Source organism: Esox lucius, chromosome 1 (genome assembly GCF_011004845.1).
Source record: "Esox lucius isolate fEsoLuc1 chromosome 1, fEsoLuc1.pri, whole genome shotgun sequence".
NCBI classification, from domain to species: domain Eukaryota; kingdom Metazoa; phylum Chordata; class Actinopteri; order Esociformes; family Esocidae; genus Esox; species Esox lucius.
This window is the reverse complement of record NC_047569.1, coordinates 32130656-32153206: the sequence shown is the minus strand read 5'-3', so window position 1 is coordinate 32153206 and position 22551 is coordinate 32130656. Positions and strand designations below refer to the sequence as shown.

The following is a 22551-nucleotide window of genomic DNA, read 5'->3' as shown; positions in this document are numbered from 1 at the left end:
CCCAACTTTGTTGAAACCTATTGCTGGCATCAAATTTAAAATGGGTATGTATTTTTCCAAAAACAATAACATTTCTCAGTATAAATATTTGATTTGTTGTCTCAGTACTATTTTCAATTAAATATTAGGATAAATGATTTGCACATGATTTCATTATGTTTTTGTTTTTTTGCATTTGTTTACTCAGCATCCCAACCTTTTTGGAATCAGTGTTGTATGTAAACAAAAGTAGTTTTTTTTTTTTTCCTTCTTTCAATAAAATTTTTTTGAAATTTAGCAGAGACTCCGGTTCAGAACAATTCACATTTGTTTTCACCCCCCAGGTTATCTACTTCCCTCAATCGAGTGTTATAACGTTCCGGTAGTATTTGGTGAGCCCTTGCAGATTCCACTGTACAGCCCATTGGACTTAATGGGACCATCATCATGACACACATCACTAACCACCAGGCTATCTACCTCCCCACTGACACACACCTCATTGATATTATAGTTCTATATATATATATTATAGCTCTATATAACTGTTATATGAAACCAACATTAAATATACAGCATTTGGATCAAAGTAAACGATGTGTGTGAAGCTTTGCATTGTGAGCAGCGTTGGAGATTTTTTATTTTCAAATAACTAATTAGTTACTAGTAACTGTTCCCATAAAATTACTTTACTTAGTAACTTGATGTAGAAAGTAAGGCGTTAAGTAACTTAGATATTTTAAGATTAGTCTTTTGATTCTATATTCATGCATTGGTCACTTATGCCCAAAAGGCACAGATTTAATGGGACGTCGTACAATTATGTAGTCAGGTATTGTGTAGTCATTGTCACCCAACAGCATATAACATTAGGCTATCAATCATTATACAGCAACAGTGACCAATCCTATTATCTCAAGTAATCATATATCATAATGCCAAATAATATTTGCGTTTAGTTCTTTAATCAAGGCTTATTATACAGCCTATATGTGCAGATCCTTAATACTAGATAGATCCATTGTGGTGATCAAAATAACAAATAACAACTGTAGCATTGTACACTGATAAACATACCTTCTCAAATAGATAACAGCTATTTGAAATCTCTTTGCAATAATGTGTATAATCCATTACCATTATTAACACATATACAAATACAATGTGGGCTACATAACGTTTATTAACAGAATGAAAGTGTACTCCTGTGCATCCCAAACAAGCTCTGCTGCCCTATTAGTTTTACTGTATTTAAGTGCCCTCCTTAATCGTTTGTTGTTAATAGCTCTGAAGTGGCAGCTACAACGTTGGATGTCCAACAGGCAAGTTCCCAACAGGCAAGTTGATCACAGCAAAACATAACAGCAACCGTGGTGATTGGGTATACTGTATGCGAGGGCAACAACGATGTAGTACAAATAGTGAACTGCTTCCCAAGCCAGAATTACCAAGTTCACCGAGCTCAGCCTTCCACTGCACAAATCGCTAGTCGACGCTACATATCGTTTTGAAATGCGTGGGAGCTAGTCAAGTGGCTTTGGTATGTGTATCATGTCCTTTATCTAGAAGAGCTGGTGCTGCCATCTTTGTGTCCTTTGTTGCCACTTGCTACTAAAGAAAAGTAATTCTATGTAAAACATAATAGGTTGCAGTGAGGTAAATTGAGTAACCAGTAAGGGGTTATTTATTAGAAAAAAATTATTAGTAAAGGATTGTTTTAATTAAATAACTAACGCGCTACGTTACTCCTGTATACTAAGTAACGCGTTACTCCTACACATTGTGAGTAGCTCATCACCATTTTTTCAAAGACTGCATGGAGTTTAAGGATTTTGATGGGACTTCAGATATAAAATCAATTGTCCAACTTCAAGTCTGTTCTTCACTAACATATATATTCTTATTGTTTTACTTGGTCATATAGTTAAATAAATACACACATTAATTTATATACAAAGTATATATCTATATATCTTCATACATAAGTTAATTAGTTAATTAAATAAGTTATTTAATCATGACTTTGTATTGAGGTAAATGTTTTTGTGTTTTTGTGATGTGTGTAGATTAAATTACTGGTTGAGACATTCTTCATCCATATAAATGCAACAAAAAACCTTTGTATTCCCCTGAGCCCATTTCAGCCATTACAGCTGTGAGTTTGAAAGGTCAGAAACATTTCTGTGAAAAACAAAAACATGACTCAAGTGGTAAACTCACCAGAGTAATATTAATGCAATCCAGCAAGATTTAAGGGGAGGTAAAATTTGCAGCCTTCAAAGTTTAGAGGAAATACATGGCTGAACAGGAAACATACTGGGCGGTGCTTGCACAATACTATGGTCAGGGACATAAAAATATGGGCAAAGAGAAAACTATGCAGTCATCAACAGTCACATTTTGCTGTCACAATAGTCTGGGAAATCAATTACCATAACAAAATGCATACTGTTGGGAAAGGTTAACAACACTGTGGTTCATCCTGCAGGTCATTTTTGAAAGTCTGAATATCTAAAAGAAGGATGTGGCTATATGACAATGTGCTATATAATGTCCCAGCATGGCCAGTTGAGAACTGAGCCAGCTATCTAAGCCAGGCCTCTCTTCTGAAAGTTTCTTCTTATATACTGGCCTTTCTAGAGAGTTATTCTATGCACTGTGCATATCACTTCTGACTGCTGACAGTATGGGCGATTTTAGACAGAAAATTAAAATTTTATTTTCTCTATAATTGTTCCACTAGGGATGATGGTGAATGATACCAGCAACATTTGGAGCTGTGTTCAAATGTCATTATACACTGGCATAACTCGCAAAAGCTTCCAAATATCAAATGTTATTATGTTTTCATAATTTACTGGCTAACAAGTCTTGACATTTAAATTAACATCAACTGTTCATAAAGCTGACTGACTGTCTAAAAATGTTTGTTAACAATGCCCAGTGTCATCTCATTCAGCCATCTTGCTCAAGGCTAAATATACAACGAGGACACTTCTGTGTATATCTGCAAGCTAAGAAATCTCTCCTGGACCCGTCAAAACAAATTACAATCATCAAATAATAGTGACAGAAAAAAAAATTCTCTGGACCAGTCATTGAGTCCCAAAGGAGAACATTTTGTTGATCCTGTGAAGAGAATGTGTGGCATATGCTAGGACTTCAGACTCAACTCAGACTACGTAACTGAGCTGTCCATCCCAAAATGTCCTCCGCTGGGACACAGCGACTGGACCAGTGTATTTGCATTGGTTAGACCAGCATTAAATCTTATGACACGTGCAGATTACGATCAATGGCACTCAAATGTTTTAAACCAGACATATTCTCAAGTCCTATCTTTGAAAGTGTCATTAAAATGTAATTATTACTTATCGATTAAATGTTACATTAGCTGAGGAACCTGTTACCTACACCAGAAATGCTGACACATTTATTAAACAGAAATATTCAGTTTCGAGAAGTTTAGGGGATTCAAAATAACTACTGCATACAATGAACTAATATTGAATACACCAAGAAAATTGACAAAATGAATTACATGAGAAGAGTAACAATGATTGTAACCCTGACATCCTGTTTATATGATTATTGCATCCACCGTACCCTATTCCTGATCTGTAGGCACCAGATTATTTGCGTCTTTCACCAGAGGTTTTTCAATTTTTTTATCCAGTGCTAGCCACAGTAGATAGGTGGCAATCGAATGGTTATGAAAGGTTCAAATTCACAGTTCCCCACCCGACAATCAACCACTATAACCTTAACAGTTGGGCCTTTACCCCATTTGTGTGAGTCATTGTAATGCTTGTACAGATGATCTTTGTTCTAATTATGGCAGGCGTCTGAGTCCAAGGGATTTCCTCTTTCAGAATTGAATACAAAGGCTCTTATGGTTTGCCATAACAATACATCATATAATCTTGTTGGGTATTAGTCAAAGCATTAGGTATGTTTCAAATGTAAATCTTTACCTATAATATAACATAAATGCACCATCACAGTTTGTAGCCAGCATCTATGAACACACTCTGTGATCAGTTAACCAGCGTCAATTCACCCAGCATTCCTTCCATTTATCTTGGTCAATATTCTTGTCTGAACATTCTTGAGGTTTAATCGATAGCTTCACACTTGCATTGGCAGGTTATTAGTAGATTGTATACCTTAAAGACAGTGCTTTGTTGTCGATCTCCTGAGGTGGCTGTTTTCCTAGGTAACTTCAACAACTTCAACATTACAAAAACATGACAAATTTGATTGAGAAAACAGTCTCTTAATCCAACCAGGATCCCAGAAGCATGCTCAAATTAGTCTTTCCTCCGTCTCTCGCTGTGTATCTCTCTTTATCCATCTGGCAGATCTCAATCCTGGATTTTACTAAAGTGTGTCAGGGGAGAGGGATGTGCTCCCTGTCTAACCACTTTAAAGCTTCCTCTGATTTGCCTCACCTTTGCCTGTACATTTGACTGGGAACCCATATTCTGCCTCAGTCTGTCTCTCTGTATGGAAATGACCTTATTGCCTTAACAGAGATTCATTAATACACAATGCTGAACAAAGTTGCATTGGTCGGGGATGTGCAGACGACCTTTATCTGGTGTTTTCTGCACTTTGTTTTACCACAGGAATTATTATGGATGAGGCTGCTCTGCACTATGCCGTGCTGGTTCTAGTCATAAGTGACATTAAGTGGTCGATTAAGGCCCCCGACCACCAGGAGACTTAGAATCGCTATGGGAAAGGGACCCCAAAATTTTATTTAGCACTGGGAGTATGCAATCAGACATGATGAACTTGAGGTGTTTTGGGGGAGCATGAAAAATATTTGTGAAAAGTAACTGAAAAAAGGGGATTGGAGTGTTGCAGGGTGTTGACTACTGCCAATAATGGCTTGCGTAGAAAAATATACACAGTGTGCCACTGAACTGTCATATTTACTCGTTCTGGGGGACTACTCACCTTCCTAAAATAATACAGGAATGATTGCCTTGGCGTTCATGTAAACTCCCTAAGAGTGGCGCAGAGTGTCTAGCTCTCTGCCCGACGGCTCCTCTTCTTCCACAAAGAACAACTTGCCTTGATCTACCATCAACAAATCATTGCTAAAATGTATTTATATCTTGGATAAGGAAATTGATGTGACGTTTTCAACAGGAACTTGGAGGAAGTTATGTTACCTAATCAGGCTACACCACCAGGCAGTATGTACCTTGGTCATGGTATGGGGGCTTGCTATTATCTATCTTTTGAATGTCTGGCTCTTGGGCTGGCTGGTCCTCAAACTCTGCAAGTGGCCTTAATCCATCGTCTTGCCAAACCTTCCTCTTTATTTTATCTCAGAGCTCTCAGAGGTCCTCATGTCTGTCTGCTCCATGTCACCATCCACGCATATGTTGAGTAACTTTGACATCCATGTTGATGCCAACTGTTTTTGCTGCCAAGTTCCATTATCTTCTGAACTGTATTAATATCATAGAGTGTGTACAATTTCCCACACTCAACAATGGCCATGTTCTCGTCCTCATGTGCTCGACAGGTTTTGCCCTCTTCAGGTTTGGCTTGGATCATGTCAAATCTCAGACGATCTTGCCATCCTGTGTGATATGACCATCCCCCTAAAGTCATGGCAAAATCTAAGTATTACCTTCAGGAACAATAAGTCTATAAGACCAAGGCTTCAAATACACAAAAGTCCCTCCTTATTAACAACTGCATAGGAAATCCCAGAATCTATATCAAATATGTCTGCTACTCCATCCACATTAACAACATCCAACGAAATCATCAAAAGACTACACAGGCCCCCGGATTCCTCCCACTACACTGGAAATATGTTGCAATGTTTCTTTTTGGACTTTCCCATCTCAGGTTCTGGATAACTCCCCTACAGTCACCCTGCCAAACTGCTGTTTCTCAGCCTTCTCTCCTGTTCATGGATTCCACACCACAGAGTGGCTCACCAAAGTTAAAGCCTCGACATGTTCACTGGATCTCGTTCCAACACCCCTGGCAAAGGCTTGCCTATTGTCCCCATGCCCGCTGGTGGTGGACATTGGAAATAATTATGGGCAGTATCACCTACCTAATACTGGCCTGTATGAAACCTTCCAATCAGGGTTATGGGCAAAGAACAGCACTGAGACTGCCCTAATCTAAGTCATGGACAAACCCCATCACTCCCAGAGGCTTCTGCCATTTCAACATCCTTATCCCCCGGGACCCCTTTGCTGCCTCTGACACCGTCTGCCACACCATCCTCATCAACCACATGGAAAACCACATCGGTTCTGATCATTTCTGACTGCATCTAAAATCTACCCCTGGGCCATATCATTTACCACCATGGTCATCTCTTCCACTATTACACAGATTACACCCAGATATGCATCCACACCAAACCCACGTCACAACTCCCTCCCCAATCTTTGATTAATTGTCTTCAGGGCATTACGATCTGGATGACTTCTAATCTTCTGAAACCCAACAGCAATACAACTGAGGTCGTGTTGGTGGCTCTCAAGGCTCTCCTGGAAGAAACTGACCTCCATCTGCCCCTCCACCGAGGTCAGGATGGGCGTCATGGAAGACTGCACACTCTGCTTTGAGCCGGACATCATGTCCAACACAAAATCAGCCTTCTTTCACATCCACAATAGTTCTACTACATGATTTTGGAACATCTCGCCTGGATAACTGCAATGGAGTCCTAGTCATGGGGGCCAGACAATGGCTGGATAGGCTCCAGGATGTCTACAACTCCACTCCCCGGGTCCACACAGGTACCAAACCATGGAAACATGTACACTGTACACTGTACCATCTTCACTGGCTCCCTGTCATTTCAACACATGCAATCTCTCTACTATATATACAACATGGACATATACAGAGGGGCCATTTTGTACTTAACATGGAATCGTTGGAGAATTTATATTTGTAACACCTACTTGTTATTTTCAATGTCAAAATATTAGAAAGAGTCCTTACTGAAATCAGCCTCTGTTTTCTCAAGAGGAATAAGTACTATCTGAGCACTAAAATATGCAAAAATCCCAATAATTTCCAACCCACATGATCCCTACAGTACGCTTCACTGTATAATTACCAGAATGATTGGCTCTCAGTCTGGAGAAACCCTGACCCAAAACATGTTGACTCAAGGGGCATTTGCATCATGGACTATGGTGTTGTAGCACGGACGCAGCAGAATTTCCAGGCGTATTAGTGGCAAGGTTTGTAAGCGTACACACCATGCTTATTTATTCATACAATTATCAGAGCTAGTTTTGGTCTCAGGCACACCTGACTAGGTTACTAATGAGCACCCACTGAGAAGCGTTGCGTGTGCAGTGATAGTTATTCCGCGCGTACGCTCAAACACGCATACCCGCACTAACGTACACATTGGAAGCATACACACAAATGCACACGCACACAAACATATGAAGCGCAGGCCCACACATTTTTCGCCAAATGGGAATTTCTAAAAGGAAGAGTGAGAATAAGTGACAGTCAATTCTATTTTTCTAGCACTCCTGTGTTCTCTAATTCATATCAGGTATGCGTCAGGAGGCCCCAGAATGAAAGTCAGATGGGAAATATTTAATGCTCTTTGTAAAATAAATGTGCTTGACAGGATTAATTATACCAGGTTGGGAGAATAATGTGAATTCAATTAGACAAGGACAGGATTCTTAATATAAAGTTTAGTTTGATTTCAATTTACATTCAGTCCTGGGGCTGAACTTACTTTTCCCTGGTATTTCCTAATCCAGACAATGGTCACTGAATGCAGGGACATATTAGGACCAACACACAAACCCTTCTTAAATCGTGCATTTCCACTGCATTTTCTAATGCATATCCCCTTGCATTTTAGTACAAACATTGGTGATGTTTATTGAATTGCTGATAGTTGAGTCAATGATTCAATTGTAAATTGAATGATAAAGGAATTATGAAATATAATTGGTGCAGCTGTACTGAAGGTCACCCCAATCCCTCTACACACACACACACACACACACACACACACAAACATTTTCATGCATGCATGCACACACACAGTTGACAAATAGCGGTATAGTATTTTGTTTTAGCCAGATTAACAGTGCTGGGCCCCAAGAGGCAGAGGCTTTTTGCCGTTTGGGCAGCAGCTAAATGTGAGGAACAGTGTGTTTGTCGTGTTGTGGCCGCATTAGCATTCATACAAGGGTACACCACTAGAGGGGTTTATAAAAATATAATCTGGGCCTGTCATTTCTAAATACGAACCTGTATTTAGCTAATGAAGGATGTCGTGATGTCCTTGATATCTCTTCTTTGTCTATTGTTTTGTTTTTCTCAGCTACATTTGTTCCATTGCTGGGTGCCAGGGCTAAGTGCACAGCAAGGGACAATTAGTCTGCAAGTGTCAAAACCTCTACCCGCTCCCCCTTTGCATTTTAAAGGATTACATTAATTCGGAGGGACCCCAAAAACTGTATATTATAGAGACTAAACAAAGAAACCCCTATGTACACAGGAGCCACATCTTCCTTTCAGAGCTTGCCTTTCACAGCTTGCTCTGTTATGCTCTGCTATTTTATCTGTGTTTCAGGGCACAACAGCCTCATATTTTCAACCTCAGCATCGCTGGACACGCCCGGCATTGCAGAGTTGTAGACAGATAGCCAACACATGGCTACTTTACTGACAGCAATTTTAGAAGCGGCTTGTATCACAGGGCTGTTAGATTGCATACATTTGGAAAGACATTTCAAAACAATGGAATAGATTAATTTTTTTTTAAACAGTCCTTCTCCAATGGTGATTCACCCCCCCCCCCATGCTAGTTTCCTTGCATTTGCACAAATTCGACATTGTTTCGTCTCCATTTGGGGTTAAACTATTTGCTTGGATATTTTTTAATTGGCTGGTCTATTAGCTGATGATAAACTGTTGAGAAAATGTAATTAGAACATATAGCTAGTTATATTGTTTCTGTCTAACAGTGTTAACTACTATCTTTTAGTATAGCTTGATCTATGGATTCACTTTAACATAGCTAGATACCTATTATGAAAACAATTTTACAAATTGTACAAATAAGGTAGCAGATTGACAAAATGTGATGTTACTTTTGAACTGAGCTAACTAATTGTGTGTTGAAGGACACCTAACCCATTCAGATGAGAGCTAACTAGTTGTACTCAAGTATTGGGTTGAGATCATGGTCTTGTTGCTTGTCAGTAGACTTGGATGTCTGCAGAAAAATATTCCCCTGCCAATAATTTCCTGTGATTATAGTCCATTATCTACCTCTCAGACCTGGCAGATTTCACAGTCAGCTCAGTCACTCCCATGCACTCACTGTTGCTGCCAATATAGAGGGCTAACATATTAAGTACATTTACACTGATGAGCCAAAACATTATGACTGCCTGCCTATATGTGGTTGGTCCTCCGTGTGCCGCCAAAACAACACAGACCCACCAAGGCATGGACTCTACAAGACCACTGAAGTTGTCCTGTGGTATCTGGCACCAACACATTAGAAGCAGACCCTTCAAGTCTTGTAAGTTGCGAGGTGGAGCCGCTGTGGATTGGACTTGTTGGTCCAGCACATCCCACAGATGCTCAGTCAGGTTGAGATCGGGGCAAATTAGGTGGCCAGGGCAACACCTTGAACTCTTTATCGTGTTCCCTTCCTGAGCAATGTGTGCAGTGTGGCAGGACACATTATCTTGCTGAAAGATGCCACTACCATCAGGGAAAACCATTGCCACGAAGGGGTGTACCTCGTCTGTGATGATTAGGTTAGTGGCACATCCATATGTATGCCTTGACCAATGGTTTTCAAGCAAAACATCGCCTGGAGCAACACACTCCCTCCATCGGCTTTCCACAGTGCATCCTGGTGCCATTACTTCCCAAGGTCCAGTTTGATGCTTGTGTGCCCATTCAATGCTTTTGACGGTGGGCAGGGGTCCTGTTGGGCACTCTGACGGGTCTGTGGCAACATAGCCCCATACACAGCAGGGTGTGATGCACTGTTTGTTGTGACACATTCCTTCTGTAACTTGTGCCACAATAGATCTTCTGTTGGTTCAGGCCAGACGGGATAGCCTTTGTTGCCCTAGCGCATCTAAGTGGGCACCCAACATCCTGTCAACTGTTTGTGGTTTGTCCCTCCTTGGACCACTGTCGGTAGGTACTCACCACTGCTGACTGGGAGCACCCCACAAGCCTTGCGGTTTCAGAGATGCTCTGACCCAGTCATCTGATCATAACAATTTGGCCCTTGTTAAAGTCACTCAGGTCTATTCTCCTGCCCATTTCCCCTGCATCCTGTCTTCCCAGACCTTGACATGTGCCCTTGTTAGGAGATGATGATTGTTCTTCGCTTCACTTGTGAGTGGTCATAATGTTTCGGCTCATCAGTTTATTTCCTGTCTACGCACAAAACAACCCATTCTCCAAGGCCCACACTTCCAGACTGGATCCAGGAAACTGGGACACATTTGCAAACTCACACTGGATGCTCTGGTCTGGTATGCAAGTTTAGATAGGGAATGGAAGTACCCTCAATATTTTTTATTCACAAACTGCAAAATTGACAGATAGACAGGCTAACATCTAAGGCTATGCTAAAGTTGCCTAGGTAGCAAGCCAACGGTAAAATTGTACATAAAAAGTGTCTTGAATCTTAATTAATTAACACATTAATAGACAAATCTACATCGTCTCCTGTGTTGGTTTTGCATTTACGTTGTTCTATTCAACGTGTTGATTTATTTTTTTGCCAGAGCTCAGATCAACACTACTGCTCTGCCAGAGCTTCCAGCATGAGCTCCGGGTCCCCTGAAAATGAAACACTGTGATTTTACGAATAGGCAAACTGACAACCCTGAATTAATGAACGGCCCAGAGCGCCTTTTGACACTTCAAAGGGAATGTATGAACGCATCTCCAGTCTTTGTATGAGGTATAAATGTGTTGAGGTTGCTGAGCTATCTGTTCAGGTAATTACCACACATCTGTGGCACATAAGGCACGCGACCAGAGGTCTTTTCACAATTCCCAAGTCCAGAAAAGAACTGGGAGCCGCACAGTGCTAGGTAGAGCCATGACCTCAAAACTCTTTGCTACCCCAACCCAAACTAGTACCGCAACCAGATTCAAAAAAGAAAAACAGAGATCGGACAACTTTGCTGCAAAACCAACACACATTATGACTGCATTTACAGTGCATATCCAGAGTCTACACACCCTTAGTGAAAATGCATATTAGTGATGATTCGTCTTGATTTTTGCGTCCACACCCACAACATATTCAATCAGCTTGTCTCGACCACTGAATGTATTATATATTACATTTGATTCAACATGTCAGCTGAATGACTAAAATGCCAAACCTGTTCTGTGTAAATGATCATGTGTCACGTTTCTATTTCTGTTTGCACCCCGGGAAGACTAACCGCAGCCTAGGCAGGCACTATCAGGGAGTCCTAATAAATTCTACATATTAAATTTGCGCAGACCTTCTCCTGCCTACAGTGTGGTGTGTTACATTTTAACACACAGTGTACATGGCCTGTGTGTGGTAAGGAATTAAGCTGGTCATGGATAAAACATGTGCAGTTGGTGCAGTGCTGTCTTGCCTGCCGTGCCCCCCCATCACTGGTAAGCATTGGTCTGATGTATTATTGATGCTGGATGGCCAGGGAGAGTGTCAGTCAAAGAAAATAAACATTTGGTGTGTGGGGGGGGGGGGGGGGGGGGTGGTCTTGGGCATGTGCTGTACATGCCCAGGCTCACCTCCCATTTTTTTCTTCTTTTTTTTTTAACAAGCCCCACCTGCCAAAGCCGGTGCCTGAGCCAAGCAAAGAAATCAATGGCCAAGGGAAAGCAGAGAACAGGTACAGTATGAGCAGTTTTTTTAAAAGAGGGCAATTATTTCATTATTTTCTTCATGGGCTTACCTATGTTTCCTCTACCTGGTAGCATTTGAAACTATGCTACTCTAGAACACATTCTATACTGAGCAATTCCTCATACATGCATATTTTTGCTCTTTACTCTTTAAGTAAAAAAATAAAAGAAATACTTGAGTGAATAACTAGACACTTTTAAATGCTTCCCTCAGCCCTCAACACAAATTGGCTGCGTGATGAACTTGGCCCTCCAACCTGGTTATGTACGAGCGGTGTGTCACAGTCCTCCGGCCATATGTCCAACAAGTGCGCGAACACTCAATTATTTTGTATTAGCCTAAACATCTCTTCTGTAATTCTCACTACAGGCTATTCAGGGCACTGCCATTTCTCTGCACACACCCCTCCTCCTCCATGCCTCTGCGGCGATGCATCTTTAAGACAGGGCGCCTTGTTGTGGTCGTTTGTCTCATTGTTGTGTGTGCCAGAGCCAGGCATCACCAAGTTGAGAAACGACCACAGGTGAATACCCGGCGTTCTCTCATTTCGAAATCCCTATGAAACACGCAATAAAACATTTGCCTATCATGTCTAAAACACACAGACAGGTGCCGCTTCCACCTCGAACAAACACTCTCACAGCAGCGAACGCTGCAGTAAAACCATGTTCAGGGTGTCGCCGCTTTTTACTGTGGCATCTGCACTACTCTCCCAGCCATTTGTCTCATTTAGAGCCTAGATGAAAAACATCTCCTGTGAATTTTGTATTTAGTGCAGCTTTTTTAAACGCCAGAGATGTATTGTGTGCCAGTGGAAGTCCTTCCCAATGTAGCCTTCATTAATCATTACCATTGTGCTACAATGCAACTGGCCACCGGGTGATACACCGTGGAGACTGGTGATATCCTATGACTGCAGTGGCCTTGAAATCCCACAGTCTGCCGCCATTAACAGCACAGCGCCTCCCTTTATTAAGCAGCCTCTCCGTCGTTTCACGTTTCATCAGCAAGACTAGACAAATTCAGCCGCTTCTCTAACGAAACCTGCCAGTGTTTGGAACCGACAGCAGTCGGCATTTCACTGAAACGGATTGGGGAGAATCAAAGGTGAGATTAATGGAGGTTTGATGGCGTATCAGAGCTCAGCATTAGATGCAAGCCTATTTATAGTCCCATGCAGTGCGTCGCATTCCCTCACACCGGTGTAGGGACAAGGCTGATTCCTTCCTCTTTCTAGAAGAAGAAGGCACGGATAATAAGGCCCCCTGTGGAGGATGTAGGATCTTCTGAGCGGCAGGTAAACAGCAAGGCTTTCACCCAACGTCTTTAGCTCCGCATTTTTACAGGGGCGCCAGACTAATGTAAGGGAAATGACGAAGCCCCTTTATGCTGGTAGCTAAGTTAATGTGTATCTAACACTGTAACTTTATTAATGGCATTGTAGTTACATAGGTATTAGTGTGTAACGTCATTGTAAAATGGGATTTTTCTGAATCGGCTAACTGCAAAATTTCAGAAAATCTATGGATGCTTATATATTCTCTCGGTCCTGAATGTGACCTTTGTATATTTATGATTATAAATTATATGATTTAAATATACTGACATTTTAACAATAATTGTAACAACCGTGTTAACTCCCCCAAATTGTCTGTCTCATGGTTGAGATGGTGTGACATTATCCCGTCCTGTAATCCATAGCTCCCTGTGGATTTTATTTTTTTATTTTCTCGCTTTAAAAGGCAGAAATTTCAGTAATTCATGTCTTCTGAAGGTTTGTTTATAGTCATCAGCAGATGTCTGCTGAAGAAGGTATTTAAAACAATAATAAAACACAATGACCTGCAAACTCATTAACATTCTTTTGGGGGAAAAATATGTTTTTTGATTTGCAACTCCCACAAGCTTCTCTTCCAACCTAGAGGTAACCTGAGAAGTCTTATAACGTTTTATCTTACCAAATGACAGTGAATTGTGAAATACTGTAACTGATCCTGTGAAGAATCATATTACCAAATGGTTACATCATTTCACCAATGGAACTAACGTTGTCCCTACATTTTTATTTACAGTGTCAGTTATATAGTAATCCAAGCAACTCAACATGACGTGTTACCACCTCATTGGCAACAAAAACATGGAGCACACAGACATAAAAATGACTAGCACGGTAGATCAGTAGACATGTCTTGGTAAAGGCAGAGATGGTTGTACATCGTTCTTTTGCCAATCGTAATTGTGGATATGGGGGGAGGGTAGGTGTAGATCTGGGATGCTGCTCCTCAGTCTATGGTACTTCTCTGGATGAGCAACAAGTGCCCCAAGGGCTGAAACCGGGCTGAAAGTGGATTATTTCGGTCACGCAAAATACAGTAAAATGTGTGGTATTGATTACCGCAATTTTTATGGGGATTTAAAAAATATTTTTGTTTATATCCAATATTCCCTTTAATAAATAATGTTTTTCAAGATGTTTTATTATTTGAAACTATGTTGAAGGTTATGTTATGTAAAAACTCTTCTACCTCTGGTTTTCAAATATAAATTCAGAACACTTTAACACTCATTCATTATAGAGGTTGTCCGTATTTTCAAAGTTATACTTTGGAGACTTTTGTGAATCTTTCCTCCAAAACAAGCCTCATATCTTTACTTTGTGAAGTTCCAATGGGGTTTTAATGATGTTCCCGCCCAGAGACCATCCGTTCCATAAACAAAATGTCCCGAGGCTGAATCGTGTTGCCCACCCCTGATCTACCCCTGAGTTCAGATTGCTATGGTCAGGCAGACTCAGCCCACGCTAATAAGTGTCAACTCCGCTCCCCTGCTAATGCCGCACGACGCACACTCTCCCAAGTGTGGTGCAGAAGACAGATGTCATGTGTCATCGACCAGGGAGGCAGGTTACCAATATGGAGGGGGAAATCATAGAAGAGTCTGCCAGACTCCAAGCCAGTCATCAGAGCACGTCAGCAAGTTGCCGTGATCATCGCCGTCATCCTTATTATAGATGCCAACAATGTCATCACCGATCAGTTCTTACTTTGAACCTTGTCATCTGTATCCATCAATATAAGAATCACCACTGTAACCCCAACCATCATTATCAAATTCCCAGGGGGACTTTGTGGGAGTGTTTTCGATACCTGTCTTGTATCTCAATTGATTACACAAGCTAGTGCTAAACAAAAAAGCTGATGGATTTTCACCAGCTGTTTTCCAAGTTAAAGGGTTTAGGTAGTCTTTCCATCAACTTTTCTTATCTACAACCTACATTTATGAACATCTGGCTGAGTAAACATTCCAACAATATCCTACCTGTTGCTCTTATTCACTCAAAAAGAAAAGGCCATTGGGATTATCCATAACTACTGTGCCTGTCATATAGTCTAACATATGTGCAACTACGGTCCGAGTAAAAGCAAAATAATCAGTTTTTCTTTTAAAAAATTCTAAATGAATTAGACATTTGTATAACGGTAAGACACTCATTTAGCAACTGGAATGAAATCCGCAACAGCATAACGTACTGGTGATGGCTAGCAATGACTGCACCAGTCCTCTACAGCGTTATCGCTGGCTGACCATAGCATTCCTGTTAATGCTAATTGTGTGGTGGCAGCTAAAATGGAGAATATATTCTGGCAGAGATTTAGAAAAATAGAGGGTATAAAAGTAAAGTATTTTTCCTTTCCCCCATCACTGTAGGCGGTCATGCTAAAAGGGCACATTTATGCAATTAGGGTCTGTGTGTGCTGAACTGCGTGCAAGAGGCCCTGCTGATAATGCATTTAGAAATCCTTGCTCCATGAGACAGGGTGGAAACGTACTTACACGCCATTAGGTTGTGTAAACAAATCAGAACCTAAACAATGTGACGCATAACCCATTAAAAGACAAGTACCACCAGAAATTCTCCCTAAACATTACATTGCTCCACAATTAACAGTAGCATCAGTTCCTCAGCGCTGACACCATGGTGTAGAAGGCCCAAAGCTTCCGTAACCTCAGGCACCTGGGATGTCCCCGAAAACACCCAGAAACGCATCGTACTTTCAGGCCGCGGATATGCCTGGTATGGCAACGGCAACGTCAGTGACTGCATGGGTCTTTGGCGGGCGGTAAAGGTCGACCCAACACACCCTCAGGAGCACACGACCCGGACGTTTACCCCACACAGTGGCCTCAGAAAGGCCACACAGATTATCTTGGACCTCAGCAATCTGTGCCAAGTGCTCTTTTGAAATGCTACCATCAACGTACCAGATGTACAGGTCAGGCGCATCTTAACCAGGTCAGAGAGACATAATAACCAGGACCTCTATGCCGGCTCACTGTTTAACTAGCTGCCACACAGACCTGAATTCTGACCTGCACATTTGGGCATGTATGCTGGTCCCTGAATCTTGAATCTTTTGACCCTCTGTACACTCTTTGTATTGTTGCACAGTGTTTCTTCTAGTGGTATATACACAAAACATGCATACTCAGGTTTGCATTGTGAATTTGCATGTTTCATTTGTAATCTTTCTGAATCTCTCTTTTATAATATATATGCAATCAGTTAAAATGTGAGACATTGTATTCCTCTCCATTCACTGTTTTTCTTCTGCTTACTATTCTGTTACAAACAACACCAAAGTCTAAATGTAACTAGTCTGGTTGTAGTCAAACACCTGAGTCACACGATGTTGCAGCACTGTCATTATCTTGACTGTTCCCAGTGTGTTTCCCAGTGTGTGCTGTATGTGTGAGGGTTATGTGTGAGTGTTTGTCAGAAAGAATGAGTATATACAGTATGTGGTAATAAGAGGCTGAAGGTATTTGTTTTTTGTCGTACACACACACACAATCGTCCAAACACCTGCTTCAATCTGTCTGGTTTTCAGGTGGCAGCCAAAGCGATTTCAGCCCACTTGTCACTGATAGCTCTGGCTCAGTAAGAGCCAGAATAGCGCACACATGGCAGATAAACTCTCTGCTAGGTTGCCCTCAACTCATGATTCACATGTTCACCAAAAAGTACAGTGTCCCAAGGCTTCAAGATATCTCAAACTTGTAATACATTTAAAAAGAGCACCAACAGGTTAGTGACTTCTGTAGTATTGTTTAGAAACACAACATGCAAATAACGTGTGGCTGTGAACAATTGAGCTACTATTTTGGAGAAATAACTAAATATAGGTACCTGCCTAAGGATGATCTGCGCATCAATAGATTTGATAAACAGGATAAATATGGAACTCCAAGTGGCTTCCCCAAATCTGTCTTTGATTACACAAAGCGGCAGTCAGACAAGAAGTTTCTCAAGAGTGAGTGCGGATCTCAGAACACCTTAATGTCATGCTGAAAATCCCAGACATCCACGATCCCAGTCATGCACAAGTACTAAGGGGCTTAGCTACAGGTTTAGAGGAAAAGCACCCCGAAGCAACTTCACACACCCCCATAGCCTACATAGGAATAGCTATGCTGACTTACAATATGTTTGTACATGTCCCTACAGTAAATAATGCGGGAATGTAATGTGCTGGGAAAACTTAATTGGATGATTACAAGTAGAAAATGTCAATACTGCTTGATTTCTCAGGTTCACTTTCTAATTCATATGTGCAACAAAGGAGGGTCCTTTACGGTGCTTCTAATAATATCCCTGTGAACAAAGAAAATATAATATATTCGGTACAGTATCTACTTAGTGTAATACACTATTATCTGATTGAGACTTAAATAGACACTCAGATCACACGTTCATCCATCTGAAATCCCCTTCCAGCTGAAAAGTGCCAACTTGTGATCCAATAACTGGTTTAGAAGACAAATGTGACAGAAAACTGATTCTATCTTATCGAAATAAATATAACAGTGCATCGGCTTCCCCAAACAACCAGCTTCACACCTTTTGACTGTGATTTGTGTTAATGTGTGTCAGAGTGAGGTCAGATATAGACGGTTAGACATTTAGAAGGTGGGATCATCTTTTGAGAATAGGGGTTGATTTCCGATTTTCCGGGTAAAACGAGAGGTAAACTTCACTTGTAGAATTATCTTGAGAATACCCAAAATGCTTACGAGACAATGCCTCCATCATAAAGTCTATTTGGATACTCATGGATGACAAGTGAAGTGTTTATTCCAACCTGGCCAAAATATCTTATAGATATTATTAGCGCAACAGTTACTTTCTATAGCAGGTCACTGCGACCACATTTTACATGCATAAACCATATTGTTATCCTTTCTAAAACTACTTTGAATTGGTAAAGATGGTGGGATTTGAAACTTTTGTGCCTTGTGTATGAAGGTCAACTTGAATCTGTGTGGCAGTAGATCGAGGTGCTGTCTCCACCATTTGGAAAGTTCTTTGATGCAATCTTCCTTTAAGTTTTCTCTTGTGGCCATGTCCAGGGAGGTTGGCTACAGAGGCTTGGTCCTTAAACATCTTGATAACATTACACACGGTGGAAACAGGAACACCAAGGTCTCTGGGTATGGACTTGTAGCCACAAGATTATCCAGGCTTGGTTACAATTTTGTGTTGGATCTCAGACAGTTCTCTGGGTGTTTCTTTTCTCTATGCTCATTGTGGTAAACACAGTGACACAAAACTGTAGAATTATTCAAATTTTCCATTCAAACTGGGTGAATTTGTGATTTCCATATTGCAGGTACCTGCAACTATCCACAGGTTTAATTCCAAAGTAAAGGAGAATCACCTGCTTGAAAACAACTTTTAGAAGGCAACAATACTATTTTCTGGGATTTTCATTCTGGTATAAGCTAAGATTTATAAAATTAGTTAGATTTGTTAATTTTGTTCAACTGCAAACCAAAGAAAATACACACATTTTAAACAGTTTTTTAGAGCAATGGTGCATCAATAAAATAAAGTGCAAGGGTGGCCATTCTTTTGGCCGTGACTATCCTAAGATTGTCAGCTTCTCATAGACTTGCCACCATGACAAAGGCAGTGACCCTGATGCATTATAGGCAATTTCAGCTAATCAAGTGTCCAGCCAAGTAGACTTGCTGAAAATGAATAAAAAGGGTGGCGAGCAAACCATTTTCACTGTAGTAATAGTGCAAACACAAATCAACAAAATCTGCACTCGATATTCTCTCCAGGGACCTCTGGAAATAACGGTACAGTGAAGCATTACAACAATTACTATCTGTGAGATTGTCTTAAGCGCACAGCTCTCCCAAAATTATACTCCTCATCGCACTAAATACTGCGCTGCATATTCAAATAAAATCGTTTTTGAATTTTGGGCCCTGCTGCTAACCAAATTAAAGTAATGCTTGGTTTGGTCTAAACAGCAAAATGAACCACAGTTGATGGACCATGGGCAGCAGCATCCAATACCTATCAGCATTGATCTACGATACAAAGTGCATTATACAGTCTGAAAATCCCATTCCAAGTGAGGATAATTTGATGGGTTCGCGTGTGTGCGGTTCTGTTATTTACATTCAGATGACGGACTATTCACGGCGATATCGAACAGAGTGTTCATATTACCACACGATAAGGAAAAATGTATGGCCTTTACTCAACATTGATACTACTCGGCCTATTCTCATCACCCAGTGATATATTCACCTTGGTTATTATATTCACCAATAAGTACTCAGCATTGTCTCTGAAGTTCCGCTGCATTTGCTCATTTATAACAGGAGTAACCTGTTGTCGGCAACCATTAAAATCACTAACAGGGCCATCGCCTCCCTCCCCCGCTATCGGGGCGGCTGTCATGTGTCTCTCCTCTTAATTAATCGACACACTCTTAGGGACGCAGGAAGTGGAATGGGAGGCGTGTCAAAGCCCATAATTAAACATTTATCTGGGGCATGGAAAGGGGGATGAGGGAAGGGAAGAAAAAAAACTCTGAGCAAGATGCCAAAGTGCAGCACTGGATTATGGGTCTAGAGATCCGACAGGGCGTTTTGCTGAGCTCGGCTGGATTTTAAGGAGAAGCGAGAGTAAGAGAAAAGTACCGCAGTAACTGCATTACCAAAGGGATTCATGCACATAGAGCAAGTGGCTTTTCTGAGGTACAACGCTGGATTTGACCGATTATTTGATGGGTTGAGCATAACTAGCATTCGTTAGAGCAAGTAATGTGTAGTTGGGTGAAAGTCCATTGAGATTAGGGGTCTCGACCAATTAGTTAATAGTAGGTGAATTTCTGGGTAGTGACCTAAATGCTTAAAGCTTGTGTTTTAATACATGCAGGAATAGTGAATTACAGACACAGTAAACAAGTCACTAGCTGGAAGAATCCTAGCTAGTGGCTAGACCCAAGAGAGAAACGCAGTGTTCAACACATTTTCTACATTATTGATGAAATATAGTGACACAACATTCCTTCTTTAAAAGGGTATAACCTGGGAAATGACAATTATAACAGGAATACCTGCCCGTAGTTTTATGAACTGTCCTACCGACAGTGTCCACTTTGTTCACACACATCCAGCCTTTCAGCAGGGAGAAGTCCTCTCTCCTCTTCTGATGTCCGCTCTGCTCTCATAGTCATGCTAATCGCCCCATCATTCATTCATGACGTGTTAAGTCACGAGGGCTTGGAGTGGAAGACTATCCATTTCCTGCTCTGCATCAGACTTTGGAGGGCCCAGTCTCCTCCCCATGTTATCTCTCAGTTCACACATTAACCGTCTGTCAATCACCTACGATGGAGCGTAGCTTCTGGCATTACAGTAAGGAGCCTGCTGATCACATGCGTCCTCATCTCCATGCATAGCCTTGGCTCAGCTCATATCATGGCCTGAGATAGAGGTCCAGATTGAAATTGGAAATAGTGGGTATCGCCGACGTTGAAAGTCAAAGGAATTGGTCCGTATCCCCAGCTCATTTCGTGTTCAGTGCGAAGACTTAATCTTCGTCAATCTAGTCGTCTAACCTGTTGAGTCTCTTTTCCCAGAGTTACTATACCTATTCTGGGATGGGGATAGTGAGGTAAGTGGGTCGATTTGATTGATTTGCATAGCCCATGTATACTCGATAAAGAGGACCACGTACACATTGAGTGATTTACATTTTTTTTTGTTGCAGATGAGACATCCAGTTGGGTTCATGTCTGGTGCTTCTGGCAGCGGATGAAGCCAATCGGCCCCTGGTTGCCCTTTCCAACCGAGGTGTACGTGAGGAGAATCAACTAAGATGGATAAACCTGGTAAAACGGGAACATCACGGCTCCTAATCGGCCAGTCATAGAAAAGGAACAGAGAGCAAGAAGAAACACTAAAAAGAAAAAGACTAAGCTTGGAGATTTAGGATCAGACTTTGTATTGCAGTTAGAAGGGCAGTGTGCATGCACACACGTGTGTCTCCGTGTGTGTGTGTGTGTAAGAGAGAGAGAAGGAAAGCAAGGGAGAATCTGTATCTGTACATACATGTATCTGTGTTTCTAACTGTAAGTGTGTGTTCATGTATAATCTGCCAGAGCATATATCGTATATGTCATCTCAAATGCCAGCGGAAAGCTTCTGCGGAGTACCCTCATGCAAATTATTATAATGACAGCAGCAACCCCAAAATGTTCATGCTGGAAGGGACTTGAACACAATCAGGGCACAAGCTAAGGTGGGTATGTGGATGAGGAAGAACAGGTGGGGATAACCATCTGTCCCTTCGAAGAGACTCAATCCCATCCACCTAAACAAACCAACACCTGGCTTCATTTGGATTGGCAGGCCAAAAACAAGCAATTACGATCTAATAGAGAATTCATGAAGCCTTTGTTTGTTTCATTTGATCAGTTAAATCTACTGATATGGACATATGTTTGCTTTTTCTTTGAAATTGATATAAGCGGGTCCAGTACAGAGATCAGACGCAATCTTCGACATTTGATTGATTGAACAAGGTGTGTTTTTCATCTTAATTTTACACAACACTTTCACATTTGCTGGCATCAGATAACATCAGAAATTGATTATATTTCCATCCTTTGTACTTGAAATGTCAAAAGACAGGCTACAACACATTATTTCCTGGAGCCTTAATGGAGATCTTTATTGTGAGATCTAATCTTGTGTGTAATATGTGAACTGGATGAGTCATCCATTAAGCAAAATCTCTAAAGCTCAGGCCAGTTTGGAAATAATTTCCAATGAAACACTACGCTGAACTCCCTAATCTAAAGATTTGTTAACTAAAGAACAAGGTAGGCTAGCTACATTCCTTTACTACAACATATATACATACACACACACACACACATATATATATATATATATATATATATATATATATATACAGTAATAGATAAACAGTTTTATTTATATATAAACCGTATCTGTTCAGGCAATACCCAGCACCACAAAACACAGAATGCAGCTACAGTAATTGTAGTTCAGGAGCAGCTATTTACGACAATGTAATGATGTCAATTTGATTCAATTTAGATTGTTCACCAGGTAATGTTCTGAACATAGGCTGTCATGTCCTGCCATGTTTGAAAATAGGATGAGCTTGTTGGCAACGTAGTCTTCAATTAATAATTGAATTAAATAATTCAACTTCACAATTTGATTAAATTATACCCGCAAGGGTTCCTTGTCAACTCTTTGTTTGGATGACTGTAATATCTAGGGTGTTCCCTTCTTTATAGAAGGGCGTAGATGGCTTTGTT

The 22551-nt window shown here is 41.0% G+C and overlaps 1 protein-coding gene across 2 annotated transcripts in view; it reads right to left on the bottom strand.

Annotated features, from left to right (window-relative positions):
• zgc:172282 (leucine-rich repeat and fibronectin type III domain-containing protein 1-like protein) overlaps window positions 1–22551 on the bottom strand; it is a 125338-nt gene that overhangs the window by 21923 nt on the left and 80864 nt on the right. The gene's annotated exons all lie outside the window — the stretch shown is intronic.